The following is a 7603-nucleotide window of genomic DNA, read 5'->3' on the forward strand; positions in this document are numbered from 1 at the left end:
CCAAAAGGGGAAGTAATATGGTGGCTGAGCATGCCCCCATCCCATAATACCCTGGTAACCCAGTTAACCCCATGATGACCACTTTACGACAGCCAACCAATAAATTAAAACAGAAGAGCCCAAGAAAGCCCCTCACAACTTCATCCAATTCATAACCTTAGTCTCATCTTGCCTCCAAAACTCTATCAAATAAATGTCTCACTGTATTTTGCCCGCTTAATTTTTGATACTTAAATTTTACACACTTAGGTTTTGGTATTCACATTTGAATCAATGGGATTACACTTGTATAAGTGAGAGAAGAATTTAGTCCCCTGTTATTTTATAGATTTTTTTAATGTGTTTAGAGGCCCTTGGATAAACAATTAACATCTATTAAAAGATTTGAATAAGTAATGAAATAGTCTTTATAATTAAGAAAATATGGGAATGTCCTGTTGTGCACCTATTACTTGTGATGGTGAGCCCTTACGCAAACTGCCCCATTGAACACAATGTGATCACCTGTGTAAATGAATGCTCACCAACATGAATAAGAGTTGCACAATCTAGTCCTTAATGCTCATACAGCACTTAAAACACTGTCAATAATAGCTACTAGCTTTTGTTAATACTTTCTTCTCTCATACATTGGTATAACTTAAATAATCATCCCCCTGACTTCAAATGGTCATGACTCTCTGAAAAAAAATTTCTCCTTTTCTGCTGAGATTTTCCATGCTCATTCTCAGCCCAATGGTGATTTTATTTTTAGAAGACCAAATCCATTCACTCATTTTTATAATATGGAAAGGTAAAATACTTACACTTTTCAAATGTTAAGGTTGTTTTCTGGTCATGCACAACTCAAAAATGAGTAAATTTAAATGACACAGGGATTTTTCTAAAATAGATAGTCAACTATTCAGTGGGTCTTAGGGTTCATTTGCCAGTATTTCAGAAACTGTTTTATTTTACTCAGTAAACCTTGATAAAGGTCTGAAGGTCAAACAGGTGATGATATGATTCTTTCACAAATTCTTGTTTTTCTGTTTTTTAGCATAACCTTGTAGTCCTGCAGTCTCTGGCCCTACTTCCTATTTATCATGCAGCTGTTATTCTTGCAGGGTTTCAGTGGCACATACACTGTTTTGTGTTATGATGCTCTCTCATTTAAACCATGGCAAATGATTTTTACAGCATCTTCTGAATTACTGACTTATGAGGAGAGGCTGAGGGAACTGGGATTGTTTAATCTACGGAAGAGAAGAAAGAGGGGGGATTTGATAGCTGCTTTTAACTACCTGAAAGGTGGATCCAAAGAGGATGTATCTAGACTATTCTTAGTGATAGCAGATGACAGGACAAGGAGTAATGGTCTCAAGTTGCAGTGGGGGAGATTTAGGTTGGATATTAGGAAAAACTTTTTCACTAGGAGGGTGGTGAAACACTGGAATGCGTTACCTAGGGAGGTGGTGGAATCCCCTTCCTTAGAAGTTTTTAAGGTCAGGCTTGACAAAGCCCTGGCTGGGATGATTTAGTTGGGATTGGTCCTGCTCTGGGCAGGGGGGTTGGACTAGATGACCTCCAAAGGTCCCTTCCAACTCTGATATTCTATGATTCTGTGATTCTATGATACTGATCTACAGATCTTTTGTCTATTAATCCAGTGTTTAGTCTAGTGTTAGTGAAAAGGTACAGTAGATTTTTCAGACTGAAACAAACCTTACCACAATAAACAATGCATTCTGTTGACCATAGATTAGTTGAACTATTGTATTCTTGGCTCTCATGTTTAGGAGCTGAACAAAGATTTAGCTGAACACAAGAAAGAAATATTTTAATTATAAACACACCTACAGTGGGTCATTATTGTGCCATCAATTTTTTAGCAGACTCCCTATTGCAGTCAATGGGGGATCTGTTAGAATATTGATGGCATAATATTGCCCGTTATGAGAACATGCAATCTGTTCTATTTTAAACAGAGGAAAGATTTGCTGGAGTAAGATCTAACTGGGTGGGTGGGTGGAGGGTGTTGTAAACTAGATTTTGTTTCAATGTACCACAGAAGGATATAAGAAACAAAATTCTTGTTTAGGTTTTGCCAACAAATTGTATATTACATAAAACAAAAATGGTGTTAGAAACCCCCTGTATAATACAATTGACCCAATAAAACCAGTGATATACTCACCCGATCATCTGTTTTTTGCCCTCACCAAGCAACTCTGTACTGGCAAGAAGGTCCTGTATTGAGGATATAAAAGCCTCAATTCCTCTTTTCTTACTCATGGTTCCTGAAGACTTGCAGAATCCATTATAGGAAGACAGGAACATGTACAATATTATATACATTGTTTGTCCTTCTTCATTTCATCAGAAATAAAAGAGCAGTCTTTTGTATCTGTTATTATCCAAATCATCAAAAGGAGAGTGCCAACATAACACACTTGTTAGGTTGCCTCTGTTTGCCAGAAGCTAGAAATGGGTGTCAGGAGATGCATCACTTGATGATTACCTGTTCTGATCATTCCCTTTGAAGCACCTGTCTTTTGGTCACTGTCAGAAGACAGGATACTGGGCTAGATGGGCCATTGGTCTGACCCAGTATGGCTGTTGGGATTTTAATTTTGAACCATTGGACCCTTATGACCTTGCTGGCTTTAATAGTTTGATACCCAGGCTTTTGTTTTAATTCCCACCCCCAAAATGCCTCTTATAGAGGGGAAAGGGGGGCACAGAGGAGAGATGAGGGAGAGAGAGGAGTAGCAGGAAGGAAGGGAGGGAGTGACATAGAACCAGCTATTATGCTACTCAAACCAGCATGTTTCTCAGCATCCAGTGGCTCAGTCTTAGTCTTAGACTAATTCCTAGTTCCTGTGTTTCACATGTGCTGGAGGAATTGCTGAACTGCCTTATTCGGGCAGCTTTAAAGTCCCTGTAAAATGTCAGTCATTACCTGAGCACCTCCTCATGGCCAGAGGTCACTCTGCAGCATTCTGCCTCTATTTTCCTTCTGCGGGGCCCCTCAGCCCTATTTAGTCTGTCTCATCAATAGCAACCCTCCTTGAGGTCTAATTTTATTATCACATAGTTCCAAAAAACAAACACAAAAACTGTCCCACCCAGCTTTTAGCTGGGCACAGTCTGTCATCCCAGAGGAACTATCCCTTCCCGGTCTCCAAGCACTTTGAAAAAATGCAGGGCCTGACCCGCCTTCCTCCTTCAGGGAAAACAAAACTTGCAGCTCTATTTTCATACCCAGCCCCAGCTCTCTTCCTCAAGGGCCACTGCAGGAGGCTCTTCTCTCCCTACAGCTTCACTCTGTAGTTCTGCTCTTCCTGACACTTCCTAGATCTCCATACACTAATTCTGTTCCCTTTCAGTTTTGCTGTCACTGAAATTTACTCTGACCCTCTATAGACCAGGTGCAGTCCCACCCTCTTAACTAGTTCAACTAAGAGCACCTGCTCTAGCACAGGGGCACTGGACCTGCTTTAATCACAGGGGCCAGCCACCCTGTGAGAGTCTGCTTTATGCTACCCACCACACTGACACAAAGGGTCTTGAAGGCTGCTTATCTGGTCTTTTGGGGGATGCCACAGACTAGATAAAATCATGATGTATATAGCTAATATTAACAGTGATATATGAAGAGAGTGAGTGATAGCACTTTAGCTACAGATAACATTTTGTATTCACTGGTGGCAGGGGTTGGGGTATTGTTCAGTGCAATTATTACATTTTCAGAACTCATATTTCTCACATGAACGGATAGAATTCTGGAGCATGTTTAGCAGCTGCCAAGTCTGATTAGAAATTGGTAGCAGTTTATGCTAAGAATTCACTAACTAAGGACAAATAGAATGGATTGTTTTTGGAAATGCATGTGGCACCTAAGTTCATTAAAATCAATGAAAATCAATGACATTAGGTGAATAATAATGAAGTTAATTCAGTATTACTGGGCTCTTCAAATAAAGTGTTGGTGTAAATTCTTGAGTTCTTTAAAAATCTAAAGTTATTTAGACTTCCCTTTTATTCTCTGTCACGTGAATCTAGATTGTCTAACCTTCATTCTAGAGTCTGATACTGTTCCCATTGACAAAGCTCCCACTGACTTCAATGGGGCCAGGTTTCCTGCCTCTGCTATCTATACAAAAATGGAATTTGAATGAGAGCTAAACTGAACCCAGAAAAAAATGAGATAATGTTGATGGGTTAGGAAAAACAGTCCCAAAAGTCAGCAGACTTTATTGGTGCCTGTGACAGAGTGCTGGAAGTTTACAAGCAAGCCAGCACTCTGATCACTTAGTTACCAATCAGTTCTGTAGAGAAGGCTGTTTGCGGATATACAGCTATTTAGCTGATCAGGCTGATAGGGCTGTTGAACCAACTACCCGTCAGTTGAGGTATATAAAAGAAGACACAGGAAAAGAGGGAAGGATCTGGACCAATTGAGCTCAGCATGTGTTCTAACTCAAGGAAAGGAGAACTCTTCCTCTGTAGTGCTTTGGGAAAGGGCACAAAACTGTGTGTATACTTGGCTGCACTGGTGATCAGAATATAAATAAATGCACATGAAGTTGCTATTTACTGGAGAGTCTAAGAGATTGTTGGGGCATCAAAGGTTGGGGCTGGAGCAGGCCTTGTTTCAGTGCTGATGACTGAGGGGATGGGCCCACCTTTTATAAAATGGATATTAGATTCTGGCTTGCTCCCGGATGCTCTGCTAGTGGCTGAGGCTGAGGGCACTTTTATATCTGTAACTGGCAGGAGTGTGGCCTTTCCCTTTCAATGCAGGCCTTGCCACAATTATCCAGGCCTTTATACCCAGGGATTAAATTGCTGTGATGCACTCTGTATGGGAGCATTACATCTAGGGAAAACTGAAGTTAATGCAGAATACAGTGGTCTGTTTGTTAGGTATCACTTCTGACTCTAGACAAAGTTGCGGACTTGTCCTAAGTGGAATCTGATACTGGGAGCACATTATACTATTGGTCCAGGATGTGCATTGGCTGCTAATAAATTACTAGGGGCTTGTCTACATGAGAGAGCCTTTGCCATTATTGCTATTTAGGTATTAAAGAGACCTAAGCTGTTTGAAGTCTGCTTACCTAGGTGATTGCCTCTGTTCCTTTGGCGTTCTGTCACTGCTGCAATCAGCAGAACTGCTCGAGTTGGAGCTCCCTTGTTATAAACGAGAAGAACTATGCTGGCAGGGCATTCTTCATGTGGACTCCTTGACTTTGGAATTTGCTACACCTCATGTTCAGCCAGATCCTCGAGTCACAGAGATGTTGCAAAACCTATATTTCCCCCCAAGATTTTAACTATAGGATTCTTTCAGTATGATAGAATTGGTGGCTGTATTTTGTTGACTCAGTAGAGCAGTTCCATGAATATGCTGTGCATTAGAGCAGCTTAATAGCTGTCACTGGATTTTGTATGGTGGTGAATTCCCTCGATGGGAGTTGAGGGCACTCAGGTGCAGGTATTTATGCTTTGATCCAGTCAGCATTATATGGCCTAACTGATTTAAATGGCACGTCCCATTTGCAAAAATGTCTTTGAAAGAAACGTAGGTTTCTAAATGCCAAATTCACATTTAAAAATGGGACTTAGCCATCTAAATCACTTATGTATTACAAAGCTGAAAGGAGGAACACCTATGTTCCTTTAAACATCTGGGCCTGGAAAGGATCAGCACATCAAAGAGTAAGAGCTTTGCCTTTTACATATATTTAAAACTGGTTCTCTAATATCTTATTTTACACACAAAAATATGTAGAAACAGGTGAGATTACATTTCGCAATGGTAATTTTATTTCACCACAACAATAGGGAAGTCACAACCTTACATTAATTTCTTCAAAGCATCATTCCTCTGTGAGGAAGGAAGAAAATAGAACTGAAATATCTCTTTAGTAAAAGTAATAATGTGAATATGCTGAATTTGTTGTATTTTTAATGTCAGCTTCAAGCACTATATTGCAAAATATGTGATAATTAAATACAGAGGCATTGACACATTAGCCAGACTCAGTATATACATCAAAAGCTCTGCAGGTTACAATTATAAATTAAGCAGATTTACTTTAAACTGATTTCCAGATTTAGAGGGGGGAAACTCAGACTAGTATATGTTTCCTCGCACTTCTAGAAGCTCTGTTTTGGGGCTGTGTACTATGCAGAAATGATGCACTAAGGTACTGATACAGTTTGTGAAAAGCGATAACTACTGCCGCTTTTAAAGCAATAAACAAATTTAAAAAGTAGTAGGTTGACTATATCTAGGGTGAGATTTAAAAAACAAACAAAACAAACACAAACTGTAAGTGACTTTAGAGTGCACTCTGGAAAATCCCACTCAAACAAATTCAGGGCCCAATCCTGCATATTCCTATGCACATGAGTATGGGTAGCAGTGTATGCAGGATCGGACCCTTAGAAGTTATTAATGAAAACATGCATTAATGAAGATAATATTAAAATCAGTAAAGAAGAAAAAGGAGATGGTGAAACTGATGTACAAAAGGAATGAAGGCATAAAGTGTGGTCAAATAGATTAAATGCGTCAACTATTTTTCTGAGCAAATTTCCTTTCCCAGTCATTTGAAACACTTTTCTTCCCAAGAAACTTATAACATGTAAGACTGGAAATTGCTATTAATTCGACACATCTGCATTATCTCAAAAGATATGCAGTTAGAGAGCTCTAGATTTGTTGGACCTAAGGGGAAACAAAACAGGTGGTAATAGGGTCACCATATAGGATTGACAGTTACTTTCCAAGATAGTATATATTAACCAGGAGGTTTCATTAGAATGTTTTAAAAACAATTCTGAAAATTATTGCTCAACTTTTATGAAAAAAATAACCAGTGGGAAACAAGAGGCTGCGGAGAAAAATAACAGGAGAGACTGCATCAAACTTTAGTTTAACAAATGGCCTTTTTAAATAAACCATTCTGTAAAATAGCTGTGGTAATCATAACTGTGTGTTTGTACTAGCAGATGCTGAAAAACAGTTAAGCTTTTGTTTAGTCTTTGGAAAAATCACAAACTTTAGCTTCCACCAGCATATTAGCTCTGGAAAAATCACAAACTTTAGCTTCCACCAGTAATATTAAGAAATATAATAAATGGTTGCTGGCTATATGTTCACTGCTTACTATGGGCTAAATTGTGCCTCGATCTAACACAGCTGCAGCTGGGAGTGGAAGGGGAGGTAGCTCTTACCATTAAGGCTTCCCAGGTTGTAGGTTCACAGATATTCTCTTCAGGAACAAGCAGTTAGAGAAGTATGCAGAGCCATGGTTCTGTCCTCTGACATGCTGGCCTGCCGAACTAGGTGGATTCACTCTACTCCATAAAGGGTATTGTAAATTACTTTCTTGTCTAGGGTGACCAGACAGCAAGTGTGAAAAATTGGGATGGGGATGGGGGGTAATAGGAGCCTATATAAGAAAAAGATCCAAAACTCGGGACAGTCCCTATAAAATGAGACACCTGGTCACCCTATTCTTGTCTAGCATAAGAGGAGAGTGATGGAGAACTTGTACCTCTGAGATCAATGCCTCTGTTTGCCCCACTGAGGTGATGCACTTATACACCA

Source organism: Caretta caretta, chromosome 4 (genome assembly GCF_965140235.1).
Source record: "Caretta caretta isolate rCarCar2 chromosome 4, rCarCar1.hap1, whole genome shotgun sequence".
Lineage (NCBI taxonomy): Eukaryota > Metazoa > Chordata > Testudines > Cheloniidae > Caretta > Caretta caretta.